General features: G+C 46.8%; 1 long non-coding RNA gene across 1 annotated transcript in view; it reads right to left on the bottom strand.

Annotated features, from left to right (window-relative positions):
- Positions 1-4,565: 4,565 nt before the first annotated feature.
- Positions 4,566-21,095, bottom strand: part of LOC310766698 — a 52,210-nt gene continuing 35,680 nt past the window's right edge. The window contains exon 4 of the long non-coding RNA XR_014550369.1: positions 4,566-5,108. This is a non-coding gene — a long non-coding RNA (uncharacterized lncRNA). The remainder of the gene's footprint in view (positions 5,109-21,095) is intronic.

The raw sequence follows: 21,095 nt of genomic DNA on the forward strand, positions 1-21,095 counted from the left end.
CCATTTGACAGTAGAACTGACAACCTTGGAAGATGATGGACTCTCCATTGTTGGGGGATTTTAAGCAGAGGTTGGATGACCCACTGCCATGGATGCTTTAGTTGTCCCAGCTCCTGCCAACCTAGCAGTTTGAAAGCATGCCAGTGCAAGTAGATAAATAGGTACCACTGTGGCGGGAAGGTAAACGGCGTTTCCATGCGCTCTGGTTTCCATCATGGTATTCCATTGCACCAGAAGTTGTTTAATCGTCCTGCTGGCTACACAACCCGGAAAGCTGTCCGTGGACAAACAGCGGCTCCCTCGGCCTGAAAAGTGAGATGAGCACCACACCCCATAGTCAAGTTTGACTGGACTTAACCATCCAGGGTACCTTTACCTTTTTTAAGCTGTGGTGTCTGTATTCCAGGGGGTTGGACCCATCTGTCAGGGATCTGTAAGTTGCACTCCCTGCATTGCAGGAGGCTGGACTAGATGCCCTTTAGGGTACCTTCCAACTCTCTCATTCTAGGATTCCAGGAAGCTAGGGCAGCCGGGCAGTCCTCCAGACAGCCATGCCTGGCATATTGTGCATTGGAGCAAGTGCGTTTTATCACGATGGAACAGATGGCCGCTCAGAATAAGCAGATCTCAGCCAGGAAGAGAACAGCCATCCATCACCTGTGTGAGCACCCAACTGGACCCTTCCGGGTCCCCGTGGCTCCTGGCTCCATCATCCCCAACCTCTGAGTTCAGACTGGCTGGCAGTTCCTTGCCATCTCACCACGGCTCCATCTGCATAATCCCCGCTTGATGCTTCGAAGGGCCTCTCAGCTCAAAAGCAGCACACTTGTCAAAATAATGTCACTCGTGCAAGGCGGAGGTGAGCACCAGCGCTGATCCCCCTTCCTTCTCCTCCTCCTCCTCCTCCTCGGTGCGTCAGGCTTTTCTGCCATTTCTAAATAGGTCACAGATTCCTGTCAGACAAAGGGAGAGCTGGCAGCAGTTATCTTGTCTGGTTTTACATAAACCTGACAGGCAGATTAGAGCAGGAACCTTCTTGCAGGCATGTCAGCCACAGAGAGAGGAGCCCCCATTCCGACTCAGGGACCTTCTTGGTTTACGCAACGTAGTCCTGAGACAGCTACAGAGTTATTGCATGAGTCCTGTTGCAAGTTCATCAAAGAAGGGTGGGTGGGGGCAAGCGGAGTAATTCCTGCCCTCAGTGGCCACTGATGGTCACTTCAGGAGGTGGCAATGAGGTCACAGCCAAAGGCACAGCTTTTTTTAGATGGGAAATTGTCCCCAGAGCCAATGGAAGTTTGCTGCCCTCTTCCTTAAGACAGCTATGGCAAAGTGTCTCATAACACTACAAGCTGCAGGCATCCAACGAATGTTCTTCTTCTTCTTTGGCAATCCCTAGTAGCTGAATAAGATTGTCCTCCATAAACACAGTCTTAACACTGAGTTCATAGGTGATTGTGGAGGCCAATTCTGGATCCACACATCCTTCCATAGTGGGGACATTGGTTTCTGGGTGGGAGTTGATCATGGTGAGGGTTTGCCAAGTGTGCCTTCCTCTTAGCATGTTTCTCCCTTGTGTCCTGAGTTCGAGTGTCTTCAAAGCCCATGACACCTTTGGTAGAGACTGTTTTCCAATTGGAGCGCTTGCAGGAAAGTGTTTCCCAATTGCTGGTGTTTATACCACATTTTTAAAGGTTTACCTTGAGAGAGTCTTTGAACCTCTTTTGTTGGGATCCAGGACACATAGAATAAATCACTTCTTCAAGGCGTGTATGGTTAAACTGTGGAACTTCCTCCCACAGGAGCTTTAAGAGAGGATTGAGCTAATTCATGGAGGAGGAGAGGGCTATCAGTTTCTACTAGGCATGATGACCATGCTCTGCTTCCACAGCAGGAGGCAGAGATGCTTGTGAATGCCAGTGGCTGAAAGCAGCAGGAGGGGAGGGGGATCTTGTGCTCAGAGCCCGCTTGCAGTATCTGGTTGGCCATGTAAGAACAGGATGCTGGATTGCATGGGACATAGTCCTGATCCACCAGGACTCTTGTTAGGTTCAGTATGGTTGTGAGTTTGAGGGGTCAGCCTGGCTGATATCCTGAGTCTCCTCCAATTCTTGGGGTTCTGTACCCAGGGAGGTTTATGTGCTGTGTGAAGAAGGACTTTCTATTCTCTCTGTCCTGAATCTTCTAACACTCAGTTTCACTGGATGCCCTTGAGTTCTCATGTAAGAGAAGAGTGCGGGCAGAGGTGGTGTAGTGTGGTGTAGTTGGTTAAGAGTGGTGGACTCGTAATCTGGTGAACTGGGTTCGATTCCCCTCTCCTCCACCTGCAGCTGCTGGGTGACCTTGGGCCAGTCACACTTCTCTGAAGTCTCTCAGCCCCACTCCCCTCACAGAGTGTTTGTTGTGGGGGAGGAAGGGAAAGGAGAATGTTAGCCGCTTTGAGACTCCTTCGGGTAGTGATAAAGCGGGATATCAAATCCAAACTCCTCCTCTTCTTCTTCGGGGTCCTTGGAGAGCTGGTGACCACATCTATCCAAGCAACCTGTTCATGAAACCAATGGCCCAGCCAGCAAGGGCCTCTTGTGGCCACCTTCTGCCATGTTGACTTACCTTGGGAAGGCTCTCGGAAATGTCCAGTAAGAGCAGAGAGGATTTACTGCACAGCCAGCGGGGAGGTGATGCTTATCGATCCCATCACAATTTATTAGCGAGCTTTTGACTTCTGCAGCCCAGGGCTGTCATACTTTTTCCAGAGGACATGAATTGTATTGGCTATTCTTCAGGAAGGGACATGAAGGTAAGGGAAAAGATCTATGAACCCAATTCTGTAAAAACAGCCCCAGATCCCATTTTGGGGACACTCTCACATTCAATAAAACATATTGTGGCACGCTGATCTCTGAGCGATGCGAGATTCCAAGGGTTCCAGGTTCTCACCCAGGGTGCTTCCTTTTGGAAAGGAGGCCCACTGGAGACTTGGATGACTTTATGACAGATTGTTTATTCACACCTACATACAATGATGGGCCTATGATGGAGGGGCTCAGAGCATTAACACCCCAAGAGAGTTTTGTTTCTCACAGCCTTGGATTCAAACAGAAATCTCTCTCTCTCTCTCTCTCTCTCTCTCTCTCTCTCTCTCTCTCTCTCTCCAGTTTGCTGCTTTCCCTCTAGCTCACTTCACTACAACTCTCTGGCCTCAACTCTCACTTGGTCCTTCTAACTACCTGGAATTGAGGGAGGGCCCCACCCATTTGCCCATAAAATCACAGTAAAAACATAATAGGGGGAAAAGAGGGGGGGAATTAAAATGCAGGTTAAAATGCCATTTAAAATGCAGCCTCATTTTAAAGTAGCTGATAAATCAAGACCATAAGGAGAGGGAAACATAAGGGTCAGAGTGAGTCCAAACCAAAGGCCAGGCGGAACAGCTCTGTCTTGCTGGCCACGCAGAAAGATGTCAAGTCCCGCAGGGCCCTGGTCTCTTGAGAAGATTCAGGATAGATAAAAGAAAGGACTTCTTCATGCAGTGCAGAGTTAAACTATGGAACTCACTTCCACAGCAGGTGGGGTGGCCACCACCTTCAATGGCTTCAAAAGAAGATTGGACAAATTTGTGGAGCAGAGGAAGGGGTGGAAACATATCAGTCAGGATACGTTTTGACTGATCAGTCAGGATAGCCAGGATGGCCATACTATGCCTCCACATATATCACTTTACACATCACTTGGGAAGACAGGCAAACTAATGCCAATGAACTGGAAGAAGCAAAGATCACCAGTGTTGAAGCAATAAATCTTCAACATCAACTTCGTTGGAATGGTCATGTTGTGCGGATGCCTGATGATCGTCTTCCAAAGCAACCACTCTAAGTTCGGAAGAACTTAAAGTTGGAAAGTGTAATGCTGGTGGTAAACAAAAGAGGTTTAAAGACTGTCTCAAGGCAATTCTTAAAAAAATGTAGTATACATACTGACAACTTGGAAACACTGGCCTGCGAGCGCTCCAGTTGGAGAACAGCCTTTACCAGACACCACAGGAGGAGAGAGTTGCTTTTGTGCTCAGATCCTGCTTGTGGGGTTCCCTTGATGGCATCAGGCTGGCCACGGCAGGAACAAGACGGTGGACTAGACAGTCCATTGGTCTGTTCCTGCAGGGTTTTTCTTATGCTATCCAAACTTGGATGAAAACCTGTTTGCCAGTCTGAGGAACCATCATGCAAAATCTGGATGCCAGAGGATCCCTGGTGGAACAGGCCAATGGATCATCCAGTCCACCTTCTGCTTCTCGTGGTGGCCAACCAGATGCCCCAAAGCAGGATTTGAGCACAAGAGTAACTCTCCCCTTCTGCAGTTTCCAGGAACTGGTATTCAGAAGGTATTCTTAAGAGCAAGGGTAGGCAACCTAAGGCCCATGGGCCGGGTGCGGCCCAATCGCCTTCTCAATCCAGCCCGCGGACGGTCCAGGAATCAGTGTGTTTTTACATGAGTAGAATGTGTCCTTTTATTTAAAATGCATCTCTGGGTTATTTCTGGGGCATAGGAATTTGTTCACCCCCCCCCCCAATATAGTCTGGCTCCCCACAAGGTCTGAGGGATGGTGGACCATCCCACGGCTGAAAAAGTTTGCTGAGCCCTGCTTAAGAGGTGTCTGAGTGAATCACAGAACCACAGAGAAGAGGTGGGCAGACAGATAGACAACTTTCACACACACACACACACACACACACACACACACACACACACACACGTCTCTCAGCAGCTGTTCCTGAATGAGCTAATAAAAGACCTCTGGACTTTCTGAGGCCAAGGTGCCAGCAGTTTCCTGCATTCCTCCTCTTGCTGTAAGTGTTGACCTTGGGCAGACAGCGGGGTCTCCGTCTTTCTTGCCAGACAATGGAGAGTGTGATGACACCCAACAATCAGCCCTCTTCAAGGTGCACTTAGAGGAGAGGTTTCCTTTGACAAAGGCGGGAGGACTTTGAAAGCCAATAAAATGCATTGTGCTCCTTTACTGGAGCTCTCAGCTTCCCTTGTTTGCGGATCCGCGGCTGCAGATTGTTTCCTTTATCACCTGATATGATGGGAAGCTGCGAATTACAGAGTTTCTGAGGATTAAAAAAAGAGAAAGATCAAACCCGATGGATGCTTGTGGAAGGATGCTGCGAAACGCATTTCATAATACACTGGACAGGCAAACCTTCTCCCTATGCTCAGGGTTTGACCCCTAATGAGCAAACTAGGCAGGAGGCAAATACCCAGTGAGGAAAGTAGGGCTGAGATTGGCCTTTGCCCCCCAGCCCCCCACTTTTGCATTTTGCTCTGCAGATGCTATTCTGGAGAAGCTTCTCTGCCTTGACTTTGGAGATTTGCAAAAAAGGCCCTGACTTTAAGGCTGCCTTGGCAGATGCTTGTCCAACATTCATGTTGCCAACCGGAGAGCAGCACAGGTTTGAAATTAAATATTTTGCCAGCGATCACAGACTCCGCAGCTATTTGTGGATCCCTTTCTCAAAGGAAAACATGTTGTGATATTTGGAAGGGGCAGAAACGTATCAGTCAAAACGCTTGCTTTAAAAATACATTTGCATAACAAGTTTGCTTATAAATATCATGCATTTTAATATTTAGCCGCTTTCCCTGGTCTGGTGCTCTGAATGAAACTATTTCGGAGAGAGGGCGGCGGCGGGTAGAATTGATATAAATATGTATTTAACCATTCGGCTAGATACAGCGCACGGCAGAGAGCGAATTTTGGTCTGTGTGCTTCTTAAATCTAAAATGTGGATTAAACATTGCCTAAAGAAAGATTTAGCATCTCATTATGTCTGTGCATTGGAGAGAAGAATGCCACAGTTATAGAAAGCGCAAGGGGAAGGAGGGAAATAAAATGAGACCCAAAGCCGATGTATAAACCAAATTAGCCGAGGAGACGCGTCGAGATTCTAAACAAGAATGAGGACCCTCTTTGGCTTCAGAATTTGATCCTCTCCTTGCTATGTCTGCTTCAGTTGCATATATGTACAGTGGTACCTTGGTTTATGAACTTACCTTATTTTTTGCTCTATAAGACTCACTTTTCCCTCCTAAAAAGTAAGGGGAAATGTGTGTGCGTCTTATGGAGCGAATGCAGGCTGCACAGCTATCCCAGAAGCCAGAACAGCAAGAGGGATCGCTGCTTTCACTGCGCAGTGATCCCTCTTGCTGTTCTGGCTTCTGAGATTCAGAATATTTTTTTCCTTGTTTTCCTCCTCCAAAAACTAGGTGCGTCTTATAGTCTGGTGCATCTTATAGAGCGAAAAATACGGTAATCTGTTCTGGAAGTCCGTTCTTAAACCAAAACCGTTCTTAAACAGAGGCACGTTTTCCCTAATGGGGCCTCCCACTGCCAATGCCCTTCCACCAGTCGGCTTCTGTTCATAGACCAAGGTAAAGTTCACAACCTGGGACACTACTTCCGGTTTTGCGGATTTTGTAAACCAAACAGTTCATAAACAGGGCTGTTTGTAAAACGAGGTACCACTGTACTTCGAGGGGAACCTTGCTGCTTTGAGATGCCTGGACCTTAAGGCTCTGCAAATTATGCTGATCTAGTCATTATACGTCCATTCTTAAGGAAATCAGCCCTGAGTGCTCACTGGAAGGACAGATCCTGAAGCTGAGGCTCCAAGACTTTGGCCACCTCATGAGAAGAGAAGACTCCCCAGAAAAGACCCTGATGTTGGGAAAGATGGAGGGCACAAGGAGAAGGGGACGAGAGAGGACGAGTTGGTGGGACAGTGTTCTCGAAGCTACCAGCTTGAGTTTGACCAAACTGCGGGAGGCAGTGGAAGACAGGAGTTCCTGGTGTGCTCTGGTCCAGGGGGTCACGAAGAGTCGGACACGACTAAACGACTAAACAACAACTGTCATTATATGATAGGGAAGAGATCTACCCTTTGATGATGCTGTGGGTTGGGGGGAGCAGTCTAGATGATGCCCCAAGGCCAAACCTCTTCTTGGGGTCCTGGACCCAGTGAGGGTTAGTATCTAAGCGCAAATTCTATTTCTAGTGAGACAAGTTTCTTTGCAAGATGATGGCCAATTAAGTGTCCCCTTCTGAATCCCAAAAGGATGAGCCAAGTTGCAAGAGCTACAATAATAATAATATTATAATAATAATTTATTATTTGTACCCCTCCCATCTGACTGGGTTGCCCCAGCCACTCTGGGAGGCTTCCGGCATATAGATGTAATGAATGGCATGGTTTGCATGGGCCTAGAAGATGGCTGAAGAACACCACAGAATGGACTCAATGTCTTTGAACACATCATGAACAGCGTTATATAAGCGCTGATGGACATCAGGATAATCTGGCGGGAACGGTGTGTGCTAGGCCAAGGACAGAACAGCATACACAAAGAAGCAAAGAGATGGCGTGTGCAACATTACATGCAAGATAAGATAAGTGTTGTGAGAATGATGCCAAAACAAGAGTCGTAAGTTGTGCAAGGCCAAACGTCAGATATAAAGGTAAAGGGTAAAGGGACCCCTGACCATTATATATATATACAAAGCCCTCCTGCCTGAGTTGTGTGCCAGACATTTGACAGCGCTGCCCATCTGCCACCCGTGGCTTTCACTGAACCTGATCAATTGAGTGGAGAGTGGTGTAAGTATGGCAGGTGTATGTACGACTGTATGATTGAGTGCATATTCCTTGTCTTGAAATGTGAACTGTTTGTTGCCTGTTAATCTATAAAACACTATTTATAGAGAAAATCCAATGTTGGTTGTCTGAGGATTAGTTGTGCCTTCCCTGGAGCGTACTGGGTCTCATCTATGTTAAACACCTAAACAAATTAAAAGAACCTAATTGTTCATAACATAGAAAAACTAACGGATGAGTCCCTCTTGGCTATTGGGTGGGCCTGTTAGGTAGGAGAGCAAGAGCCAGAGGAAGTTTGGGCAAGTTGGGCTGGGAGCTTGTGCTGGATCCAAAGCTGTGACTGATGGAGAATCAGGATCTGTTGGGGGTGCCGATGCCCTGAGCCCCTCCATCTTATGTTCAGGTTGTCCAGATATGCAAATGAAACCATATATCCTAAAGACACCACAGTATTTGCTGATCTTTGTTCCAAGGAAGCCAAACTCTGAGCAAGCGCTGGAACTCCCTGAAATCTCTCCCTGATCAGAAATTCAGGTGGCATGCAACAATATTTATGTGGCAGCGATGGGCAGTGTGTGTTGTGCAGCTATTGTGAGAGTGTGCGATGGTGTGATAGGAATTTTGAGCTCTTAGATATATGGTAATGTTCATAAGCCTACCAACCAAGCACGTACATAGATCAGCACAGGATGAGCAACCTGGAACTATTTTGATTCCTAAACTGAGCAAATGTTTTCTCTAGAAGGTCAAAGTGGGAAACCTCTCATTGTCTCTTTCCTCATAAATCCTGTCTTAAGGGCACTGTTAAGATTTGAATAGGGTGTGAGCCTGTGACCTGGCCCAGGAACTAAGTATTTATCCTTACAAAAGACTGGCCAGGTTACCCAGGAAATCCAATCAAGTAACCTGCCAGACAGGAGATAAACAACGACAGGAGAAAAACAACATTCAAATTTCAGTTTAGACCGCCTTTTCTGTGATGTAGGTATGATGTATCTGAGGGATGGTCTAGGTTACACCCTTTCTGTGATGTATGTATGATGTTTCTGGGGGTGGTCTTGATCTAGGTAAAGGTAAAGGTACCCCTGCCCGTACGGGCCAGTCTTGACAGACTCTAGGGTTGTGCGCTCATCTCACTCTATAGGCCGGGAGCCAGCACTGTCCGCAGACACTTCTGGGTCACGTGGCCAGCGTGACAAGCTGCATCTGGCGAGCCAGCGCAGCACACAGAAACGCCGTTTACCTTCCCGCTAGTAAGCGGTCCCTATTTATCTACTTGCACCCGGGGGTGCTTTCGAACTGCTAGGTTGGCAGGCGCTGGGACCGAACGACGGGAGCGCACCCCGCCGCAGGGATTCGAACCACCGACCATGCAATCGGCAAGTCCTAGGCGCTGAGGTTTTACCCACAGCGCCACCCGTTTCCCCGTCTTGATCTACAGGGTGGCAATTTCAAAAGTCTTGAGCACCATTTTTCTGGGTTCCTCCTCTCTCCTGCGGGTGAGGGGAGCACCCTGTTGTAACAGTTCAATAAAGATCAGGCTTACTAGCTGCTTTGCTTCCCAATATTCTATGGCTGGCCTCTGTTATTTTCTCCTACCAATAGGGAACCTATGTAAGGACTCTATATGGGCTCTTGGATACCCCATAAGGGAAAAGGGCAATTTTTGTTTACAACAATGGCACTTTGGCAAGCAGTGCAACCCACAACACAAGATTCCTGCCAGGTTAAGGCCTTTGCATTTACCCTGCATCTTCTTCCCTTTTTTTGCAAACAGAGTTTGGAAGTCAAGCTTCTCAAATCTTGGCAGCTGCTGTGGGACTGGTTCTCTGCTTTTGAAATTGCTGAACCAAGCATAGACAACCCCGTGCTCCAGAGCCTAATTTTCTGGCTGCAAAGCAACAGCCTTCCTTTCCTCGAGGTGGGGGAGGGGCTCACAGGATGGCCAAATCCAGCCATTGCCCTGAGAATGGGAAGGAGGTGGCCTTGTCCCTTCCCCCCAATTCTGCCTTTAGGTAGGTAGCCGTGTTGGTTTGATGCAGTCAAAATAAATTTAAAAAATTATAAATTGTCCAGTAGCACCTTAGAGACCAACCAAGTTTGCTCTGGGTATAAGCTTTCCTGTGCATGCACACTTCTTCAGATACACTGAAACAGAAGTCGCCAGACCATGGCTACCTACCTGAATCTATAATCATGGAAGGCTTCACATTGAGCCACATGAAATGGAAGTCCATCAAACTTGCACAGCTACAGACTGATATCTCCTTTCTGACTAAATGCAAGAACCTGGACCCCTTGAGTCAACCCACCTCCTACTACCCTCCTGTAGAAGTGTGCATGCACACAAAAGCTTATACCCAGAACAAACTTAGTTGGTTTCTAAGGTGCTACTGGACAATGTTTTTTTAAAAAAAATAATTATCCCAATTTTGCCTTTTGTACGCAATGCTGAGCACCAGGTGTGCAAGAGAGGACCAGTAGCATCAATGACAGGAGAGAAACCACACCCTCAAATTTCAAATTGTAGACCACCTCTTTCTGTGACGTGTGCATGGTGTTTTTGGGGTGGTCTTTGACTAAGGGGCTGCACAATTTCTAAAGCCTTCAAAAGTTCTTGCACCCTTTGTCCTTGAAAGTGTGTGTGTGGGGGGGTGTCTTATGCAACAGGAAAACCAAGATTCCTTCCTTGCTTTCATCTGGATCCTGCCTCCATCTATTCTTCTCTGACTGATAATGGACTTAGGGGTGTAATAAACTGAAATCTGCCCTTATTCCTTTATGGGGTACACAAGAGCCCTTGTAGAGTCCTTTGCAAGTTCTCCATCAGTGGAGAAAAATAACAGAGGCCAGCCAGAGAATATTGAGAAGCAAAGCAGCTAGTAAGCCTGATCTTTATTGAACTGTTGCGACAGGGTGCTCCCCTCACACACAGGAAAGGAGGAGGACCCAGAACCCAGGTGTGTCCACCCTTATATAGACATTTTAAATTGCCCGCCTGTGAGTTCAAGACCACCTCCAGAAACATCATACATACATCACAGAAGGGGAATAGCTCAAGACCACCCCCCAGACACATCATACCTACATCACAGAAAAGGCGGTCTACAGCAGAAATCTGAGTGCTTTGTTTACCTCCTGTCCGCCAGGTTACCTGTTTAATGGTCACTTGATTGGATTGCCTGGGGAGCCTGGCCAGTCTTTTGTAATGATAAATACTTAGTTCCTGAGCCAGGTCACAGGCTGATACCCTGTTCATATCTTAAATGTGCCCTTAAGACAGGATTTGTGAGGAGGTTTTCCACTTTGACCTTGCAGAGAAATATTTGAGGTCAATTTGTTCAGGACTTTTTTTCTGTGGGGTTTCAGACACGTGGTTTATATATTTATGTACGTGTTTGCTTGGTACATTTATGAACATTTATTACATATCTAAGACCTTAAAATTCTTATAACAGGGGACACAGAGTCCCTTGATGGAGAGTTGGGCTGCGAAGACCAGCCTCCCAAGTTTTCTATAGCAGAGACTAAAGATGAAGAAGAACTTTCTGACAGTAAGAGCTGTTTGATAGTGGGAGAGACACAAGGCAGTGGACTCTCAGTCACTGGAGGTTTTTAGGCAGAACTTGGGTGGCCATCTGTCATGGATGCTTGAGCTGAGATTCCTGCATTGAGGGGGTTGAACTAGATGACCCCTGGGTTTCCTTTCAAATAAACGATTCTATGAAGGTTTCAGAGCTGCCAGCAGCACTCCACTACTTCAGGGCTTGGAACCAGATGTTTGAAGAAGGCTATACAATAAGACGCCGGACAAGATAACCAGCAGCCAGCCATTGTCAGCTTCCACCATCTGCTCAGTCATTCTCTGCTTGTTTTCCTTTGTTCCCTTGGTTTTTCTGGAAGTCCAGATAAGGCTCTGCAGGATGAATTCCAGAGCAGCAAAGACAAAGGATGAAGGAAGTGGTGACATGAAATAATTGCATTTCTCGATGTCTGCAGTTGCGGTGATTTCCAGCTCACCAGATGCTCTCTCTAATCCACAAGTCCACTACAGACCAATTCCTTGTGCGTGTGTGAACACTGTCCCAATGAACGTCTGCTTTGAGTGGCCTGTAAGGTGAATGCTCCTGAGTCTTCATTTCACACCCACCCACCCCAAAATAAATGATGGGAGAGTATTTATTCATCAATGCCCAGACTGAAGAACAAAGCATCTTTGGATTCTGCACACGTCACTTTCAAATTCGGAATAATTAAAATAATTATATTTCCTGCTGTGAGTTCCAGTCTAATTGATTGAACCAAGCAATGAGGCTGTTAGCAATTTCAAAAGGACGATCACACACACCCAAAATGTAATTATTCTCTCCCTTTCTCCCTCGCTACGGAGGGGCTTGTGGGCCGGCTGGAAACCCAGATAATGAAAAGGCTGCTTCCCTTTGATGATAAAACTCTGCATGTTCCCCATCAGCTTCTGCCACAACCCATCCCAGGAGGCAACCCAGTGGAGAACTCCAGCCCCCTTCTAACTCTTGGTCTTCACAAGGGTCCTGGAACCACGTCATGGATCAGGGATGGGCAGAGCTTCTTCTTCTTTGGCGATCCCTCGTAGCCGAGTAAGATGAGTCTGTAAGTGCCTGTGGAGGCCAATTCTGGATCCACACGTCCTTCCACAGTGGGAACATTGGTTTCTGCCTTTGAGTTGATCATGGTGTGGATTTGTCAAGCGTGCCTTCCTCTTAGCACGTTTCTCTCTTGCATCCTGAGTTTGAGTGTCTTCAAAGCCCAGGACACCTTTGGTAAAGGCTGTTCTCCAACTGGAGCACTCGCAGGCCAGTGTTTCCCAATTCTTGGTGTTTATACTACATTTTTAAAGATTTGCCTTGAGAGTCTTTAAACCTCTTTTGTTGACCACCCGCAATATGCTTTCCATTTTAAAGTTTGGAATAGAGTAGTTCCTTTGGAAGACGATAATCAGGCATCCACACAACATGACCAGTGCAATGAAGTTGATGTTAAAGAATCATTGCTTCAACACTGGTGATCTTTGCTTCTTCCAGTACACTGGCATTAGTTCACGTGTCTTCCCAAGTGATGTCTAAAAATTTTCAGAGACACCGTTGGTGGAATCTTTTGAGGAGATGGAGATGGTGTTTATAAGTGGTCAATCTCACCCTGGCTGATGAAGGAATCTGAGTGCCTGAGCCTCCACAGCATCCCAAGAACCAAAGATTGGTCCCCAGGCAGATTTTGGTCCAGCGGATCCAAGAACACCCCCTTTTAGGACCCTCCAGCAGCTCCTGCCTGCAGCAGCATGGCTTTGCAGCCCTGAGACCTCCAGGTATATAAATTCATTTTTTTTAAAAAAATAATATTTATTACTTTTAAAGATTACAGAAAAGGGAAAAAAGGAAAAAAACAAAAGAGAAAGAACAAAGGAGAAAATAAACAATACAATACAATATATAAACAATACAAAACACAACCTAAACACATTAAACTAAACACAATAAACTAAACTAAACAAAACCCTAACCCACCCTAACCCTAAACAAAACAAAACAAAAACCATTTAAAAACATACATCACACCTTTTCCATATCTATCTTTCATTCCCTTATTTCCTCGACCTCCTCTCACCTCCCTTTTTGTATTCCACTTCTATTAATTGTTTCAGCAAATCCTTTCCATCTTTCTCTATTTTCTATCATAATATAAATATCTTAACATATTTTTAACCTTATTTTCCATTAAAGATAAAATACTTATATATGCTTAACTCCTTATAACATTTCTGCTAAGGCCATAAAAATTCATTCCACCATTTTTCTATCACTCATTAATTTTACAATATTTCTATATATACACTTTAAATTTTCCAATCTTCTTCCACCATCTCCTCTCCCTGGTTTCGGGTTCTGCCAGTCCTTTCCGTCAATTCCATATAGTCCATCAACCTGGCGATCTTATATCCGAGGCTCTTAACTCTTTTCCAGGTCCCTTCTGCAGGTCTTCTTCATATTCTTTAATGCTAAAGAGCAGGTCTCGGGAAAACTCCAACCTGGCAACACTTCCATTCCTTCTGGACAGGTCAGCCAAATTTCCATAGTTGAAGCTAAGATCCATAAAGTGTTTCAGGACATGTTTCAAAGTTCCTCCAAATCCAAACAGGTATATAAATTCAATAAAGAACAATAAAATAATAATTTGCAGTTGCCTCCCATGATTGAGTAGAGGGACGCGGGTGGCGCCGTGGGTAAAACCTCAGTGCCTAGGACTTGCCGATTGTATGGTCGGCGGTTCGAATCCCCGCGGCGGCGTGAGCTCCCGTCTCTCGGTCCCAGCTCCTGCCCACCTAGCAGTTCGAAAGCACCCCTAAGTGCAAGTAGATAAATAGGTACTGCCTTATAGCGGGAAGGTAAACAGTGTTTCCGTGTGCTGCGCTGGTGCTGGCTCGCCAGAGCAGCTTCGTCACGCTGGCCACGTGACCCGGAAGTGTCTCCGGACAGCGCTGGCTCCCGGCCTCTTAAGCGAGATGGGCGCACAACCCTAGAGTCGGACACGACTGGCCCGCATGGGCAGGGGTACCTTAACCTTTACCTTTACCCATGATTGAGTACCTGAATGGTTATTCATAGAATCATTGGTTTGTAGTGTTTTAAGAAAAATCTGCTCCCTTTCCCTTATGGGGTACCCAATAGCCTGCATAGAGCCCTTAAGCGGGTTCCCTATCGGTAGGAGAAAATAACCGAGGCCAACCAGAGAATATTGAGAAGCAAAGCAGCTAGTAAGCCTGATCTTTATTGATCTGTTGCAACAGGGTCCTCACTCACCACACGCAGGAGAGAGGAGGAACCCAGAACAATGGTGGGCAAGCCCCTATACTTGCCCACCCTATAGCTCAAGACCATCCCCCAAAACATCATACATACATCACAGAAGGAGGTGGTCTACAACAGAAATCCTCTTTGCCAGGCCATTCCTTTTGAGATGCTAAATACTTTTAGTTCCTGAATCCAGGTCCCAGGCTCACCCTATTCATACACAAATATGAATTAAGACAGGATTTGTGAGACCATGGGGATGTTTTCCCATTTCCTTCCTCACTGCAAAGGAATATTTGACTCTCACTGGGAAAGTCAAAATGGTTTCAGGATTGTTCTCCTGTTCTATTTCAGACACATGGTTTATATTGCTATGTATGTTTTTGCCCTGTACATTTATGAACATTTAATTTGTATATTGGAGACATTAAATCCATATAACAGTAGGGTTGGAAGGGGTCCCAATGGTCATCTATTCCAAGCCCCTGCAACGCAGGAATCGCAGCTAAAGCTGACTGGGTCACCTTAAAAAAATTCAGTTACCATCAATCCATCCATCTTAAACATCTAAATCAATGCAAGCCGTCTGGATGTCCAAACAGGTATCAACATGAAGCTGACATTTATAAGAAAGGTGTCCAAATGCAGCAATGGTGGGAAAATTCCCAGAACAGCTCACCATCATGTTAAGCACTCCAAAAAATCGGGGTCCCACTCCTGAATTTTTCTGGTTGTGGGTTTCCCATTGAGGCATCTCGTTGGCCCCTGTGAGAGCAGGATGCTGGACTAGACAGGCCATTGGCCTCATCCTGCCCAAATTGCTTATGTTTTTAGTCTGGCTGCAGCTTAAAGGTTTCCCCTTTGCAGTTCTCAGCTCAGGAAATGCATTTTTTTTTAAGTGCCCCTTTTGAGGGAGGGGGGGGGAGAGTTATGCCCCCTTTGACATAAAATGCACAGTGCATTTAGGCACAAATGTTCCTACAGATTTTTCTTTGCAAAACATATAAACCACAAATTAATGTGGAAACGAGGCAGAATTGATTGCTGAAAACAGACTGATTTATTCAACCCCTTAAAAAGTGTAATTAAGATGATTTTAAATTGATTTTTGTGTGTGCGTATTCCAGGAAATATGCCGTCAGCAGCTCCAGAAGTGATGCAACATTATCAAAGCAGCATAATCTACACAATCTGCCTCTGACAATAGCATGTGTGGATCCAGTAAACCTTAAGCCGCAATCTATGCAGCCACCAGCATCTCCACCCAAGAAGGCAGTTGGCTCTTTCTGTTTCCTTATATCCTGCTGTCAAGTATCCTTGCAAGATAACACAAAGTTTCGGCAAATTACTGAAAATGGACTGTTCTCCAATTTAAAAAAGAGAGAGAGAGAGAGAGAGAAAGGGAGCAAGGGAAGAAATAGATCTGTCTGAGCCAATGAAGAGGCCAAGAGTTCTATCAAGTCAGAAATCAAATTTACAGGGAGAACAGATGTCCAATTAAGAAATGAATTGGAATGCCAAATCACCATGAAATAGTTAAGAGCATGTACAATTAATGACATACATCAAAGACGCCCGTGGAAGTTTTCAAGCAGATTCTGAAGAAGGATTTTGTTTTATTTTTTATTTCTTTGGGACATATTGCGACAAATGAATTCACTGAGCAGAGAAATGCCAGCAAACAGCCTGGGTGGGGACTGTTGTGGAGGAGGAGGACCTGGAATTGGCAAGCAAGAAGGCCTCTAGGAGGGACGTGGGTGGTGCTGTGGGTTAAACCACAGAGCCTAGGACTTGCTGATCAGAAGGTCGGTGGTTCGAATCCCCGTGACGGAGTGAGCTCCCGTTGCTCGGTCCCAGCTCCTGCAAACCTAGCAGTTCGAAAGCACATCAAGTGCAAGTAGATAAATAGGTACCGCTCTGGCGGGAAGGTAAACGGCATTTCCGTGCGCTGCTCTGGTTCGCCAGAAGCGGCTTAGTCATGCTGGCCACATGACCCAGAAGCTGTATGCTGGCTCCCTCGGCCAATAAAGTGAGATGAGCACCGCAATCCCAGAGTTGTCCATGACTGGACCTAATGGTCAGGGGTCCCTTTACCTTTACCTTTAAGGCCTCTAGGAGATGCTACAGAGGCAGGTATGTGTGTGTGGGGGGGGAATCACAGAACAGCAAAGTTGGAAGAGACCTCGAGGGACATCTAGTCCAACCCCCTTAAATGCAGGAATCTCAACTCAAGCATCCATGGCAGATGGCCATCCAACCTCTGCTTGAAAACCTCCAAGGAAGAAGAGTCCACCATCTCCCGAGCGAGAGCCTTCCATTGTAAAACAGTTCTTACTGCCAGAAAGTTCTTCCTGAAGTGTGTCGTTAACACACCACCCCAATCTGTGAGCGGTTAGAGAATCCAGGGGTTCCAGGCCCTGACCCAGGTTCAGTTTCCTTGAAATGAAGGTCAGCAGAGACCGTGGTGCCTTCAGGACATATGGTTTTAAATCTCCAGCTTGAGCCCAGGATTGGAAGGGGTCACGGCATCAACACTCAAACAGGCCTTCCTTCTCCATTTGCCGCATCTTTGGATTCAGCACAGAGCAAGCAGGTCTCTGAGTCTCCAGCTTCCAATCTGCTTCCATCTCCGTTCACACACACTACACTCTGGTGCTTGTCCTCCTACTCAACAACTTTGGCTTCCTAAAAAAAGCTCTAATTACAGCTAGGTAGCCGTGTTGGTCTGCCGTAGTCGAAACAAAATAAAGAAATTCCTTCCAGTAGCACCTTAAAAGGTAAAGGGACCCCTGACCATTAGGTCCAGTCGTGGCTGACTCTGGGGTTGTGGCGCTCATCTTGCTTTAGTGGCCGAGGGAGCTGGCGTACAGCTTCCGGGTCATGTGGCCAGCATGACTAAGCCGCTTCTGGCGAACCAGAGCAGTGCATGGAAACCTATGTATCTACTTCCACTTTGTGCTTTTGAACTGCTAGGTTGGCAGGAGCAGGGACCGAGCAACAGGAGCTCACCCCGCCGCGGGGATTAATTTTTTTAAAAAAAGCTCAACAATTTTGGTAGATCACTGCCAGCTATCTTATAGTGGGAGTAGATCTCCGTCACTTGAAAGTTGGACATGCCTGTTCTATGGCACAAAACAACTTCTTTGGTTATGCTAATCGTGGTGCTTAACTGGCCAGCCCAAACTATCACCTTGACAGAACGGCTGGTTTCACAAGCTTGCTCTCACACATTCTACTGCTCCAGATACAGATCCAAAGAAATGGAAGGGACTCTGGGCATCATCTAGACTGACCCCTCCAATCCAGAGAGAGGGGGAGAGAGATAGAGACAGGGAAACCTGGAACTTTCAGCCCAGTGGTAGAAGCCTGAATCCTGCAGAAGCATCATTTCACCTTGGGGTGCTGCCAGGCTTTGAGGAGCCCTTGAAAAGATGGGATCCACATACACTCTCCTCCCTGGCTCCTTCCTTTCTGCCTGGCTATCCCGGCATTGGAGGGGATTGGACTAGATGACCCCTGGGGTCTCTTCCAATTCTACAATTCGATGATTCCATCTCTCCTGGCAAGCAGTGGAGGGAGGGAATGAGTCACTGAAGGCGTGGGCAATACTGCACTCAATTGACTCCTGGTCTGGGGCAACTTCCTAGGCTCTATGATTGGCAGGTTCCTCTTTGCAGGGGTCGGTTCAGCGCTCCTTGTCTCAGATGTGTGGTTCCTATGCAAAGGAGGGGGCAAGCAGGAGGTTTCAGCAGAAGAAGAAAAGTGATGCCTTGATCGAGTCTTCCTCAGAGTGGGTCAAGGGATCTTTATCCGCAAGGCATCTCCATCCGTTTCTGAGAAATACACAAGCCCTCAACGAAGAACATGGGCTTAATTGGTCTGGAAAAGAGGGAAGGGAGTCTGTGTCCATTGACATTCCCCTTCAAACCAATTTGTTTTCCTGTTGCAAAAGAGATGTTTTCCTACAGGTCAGGCTTGCAAAAAAAAAAAAAAAAAGAAAAAAAGAAAGAAAGGGGGGGAGGGAAGCTGTTTGCTCTGCAGTCTCATTGCTTCCGCCGCCTCAGGCAACTGCAAAGTTCTGTTTCTAGGGAGCAAAATACATTTTGAAAACAAGAGCTGGCAAATGCAGACTGCCCAAAGCCCTCTTCTGAAACACGTCTGCACAGGGAACAATTTTAAGTGCTATTTTGAATTGGGAAAGTCCCCTTCCCTGCCTTTCCCAAAAAGAAAGGGACTCATCCTGCCAGTGGCCTCTTGCACAGCACCCAGTTCTCCTATTTAAATAAATAAATCCCCCCCCCAATGTTTTGGGACTTCATCAGACCCAGCCATTGTGGCCAGTGGTCAGTCCAACAGCTTTCCGGTGTTACCGGAAAAATCCGAGGGCTCCCTTGGACAAAAACAAAGACACCAACCAGGATAACTTGGAGCAAAACAGCAGCCTGTAGGCTTGGCCTTTATTGAACCGTTGCAGGAAAAGACACAGAAAAATGGTGTGCAAGACCTTATAAAAACTTTTGAAATTCCCATCCTGTAGGTCAAGCCCACCCCCAGAAACATCATGCATACATTACAGAAAGGAGGGGTTGAGGGAGGAGTTGTGGTGGTAACCTGAGTGTCCTGTCACCTGGCTGATTCCCTTCTCCCCCCCTCCCCATGAGTCATTTTCAGAAGACAAAAGGTAGTCACAGTTTCCTGCCCCTTGAGGGAAGATCTGATCATTGTCCTTTGTTCCAGTCCATGCTGAATCCACTCCCATATGGAAGTTCTTTGTGATCTTGATTGTCTTCTGTCTAGGACCATCAGGGTTGGCATAGCAACTGGGCAGGGCTCCTGTGGATGTGCTGGGATGGTGAAGGGATTATGGCTGGCCTGTATCAAACCTTCCCCACTTTGTAGTCCTTCCTTCATGGAGTCAAATAAAAGTGGAACAGTGCAAATCTGATGTATGGTTGATTTTCTATGAATTTATAACAGAAGCGTAGCGTATGTAGTGTGTGAGTGTGAGTGTGAGTGTGAGTGTGTGTGAAGTTTGTACAAACTGAATGATGGGGGGGGGGGTGTTTCCTGCTACACCGGGAGTAAACAAGACTGAGAAATGACTTTCGAGCCACCTCTGACTTTTTGACAGGCTGCCCCATGGAAGATGGAGCAAGCTTGTTTTCTGCTGCTCCAAAGGGGAGAACCCGGAACAAGGGATCCAAATGGCAAGAAAGGAGATTCCGACGAAACATCAGGAAGAACTTTCTGACAGTAAGGTAGGAACCATAGAATTATAGAGTTGGAAGGGAACCTGAGGGTCATCTACTCCATCCCCCTGCAAGACAGGAAGCAAAACTCAAGAATTCCACCCAACCTCTGCTTAAAATCCTCCAAGGAAGGAGAGTCCACAAGCTCCCGAGGGAGACTGTTCCACCTGCAGAACAGCTCTTCCTGTCCAAAAGTTCTTCCTGATGTTTAGTCAGAATCTCCTTTCTTGTCACTTGAAGCCATTGGATGGAGTCCTCCCCTCCAGAGCAGGAGAAAACAAGCTTGCTCCCTCTTCCATGGGACAGCCCTTGAGATATTTGAAGATGGCTGTCTTATCTCCTCTCATTCTCTTCTTTTCCAGGCTAGACACACCCCTGTCCTTCAACCGTTCCTCATCAGGCTTGGTTTCCAGATCCTTGATCATCTGGGTCACCCTCCTCTGCACACCTTCCAGCTTGTCAACATCCTTCTTAAACTTGGGTGTCCAGAACTGGATATAGGACTCCAGGTGGGGTCTGACCAAGGCAGAGTAGAGTGGGACTATTTCCTGCAAATAGTCATTCAAGAGTGCAATGGGTGGCCCTGGATCTCTCCTTCACTGGAGGTTTCTGAACAGAGGTTGGGTGGCCATCTGTGGGGAATTCTTGTGACGCCTGCACTGCAGGGCGTTGGATGTCAGGAGTCCAGTCCCCGGCTTGATAACACAGTGAGCGCAGTTAATTAAAAAGGATGATTTATTGTCAAAACATACAGATACAGTGGTACCTCGGGTTACATTTGCTTTAGGTTACAGACTCCGCCAAGCCAGAAATAGTGCTCCAGGTTAAGAACTTTGCTTCAAGATGAGAACAGAAATCGTGTTCTGGCGGCGTGGCGGCAGCGGGAGGACCCATTAGCTAAAGTGGTGCTTCAGGTTAAGAACAGTTTCAGGTTAAGAACAGACCTCCGGAACGAATTAAGTACTTAACCCGAGGTACCACTGTAACTCCGGACAGCATTAACACAGCCTCCACCATCATGAATTGCAATGACCTTTCTAAGGTCCCTTCTGCTTTCTAAAACAGAAAGTGAACTTACAAAGCTGACGTCCTTTCTGCTTCCTGTCTAGCAAGCCCCCCTACACCGGCTCCGGGGAGAGATTTGATCAGCTCCAACCTCTTCCGAGTCCCTATCTTGGTCTCTGTTCCCGCCTGATGAACTGCTTCCTTCTCTCTTTGTGGTCCTTTGCACTTCTTGAGTGCGTTGGCAGGGCTCTGGTTTGTCCTCCGTCATTCTCTTATCCACTGGCATTCCTACGGACAGGGGAGCTGGCACTCGGAGATGCTCATCTTGTCGGGCAGTGAACTCTATCTCTTCCTGACTGCTTCATTCA

Source organism: Podarcis filfolensis (genome assembly GCF_964270895.1).
Source record: "Podarcis filfolensis genome assembly, chromosome: 1".
Taxonomy (NCBI): Eukaryota; Metazoa; Chordata; class Lepidosauria; order Squamata; family Lacertidae; genus Podarcis; species Podarcis filfolensis.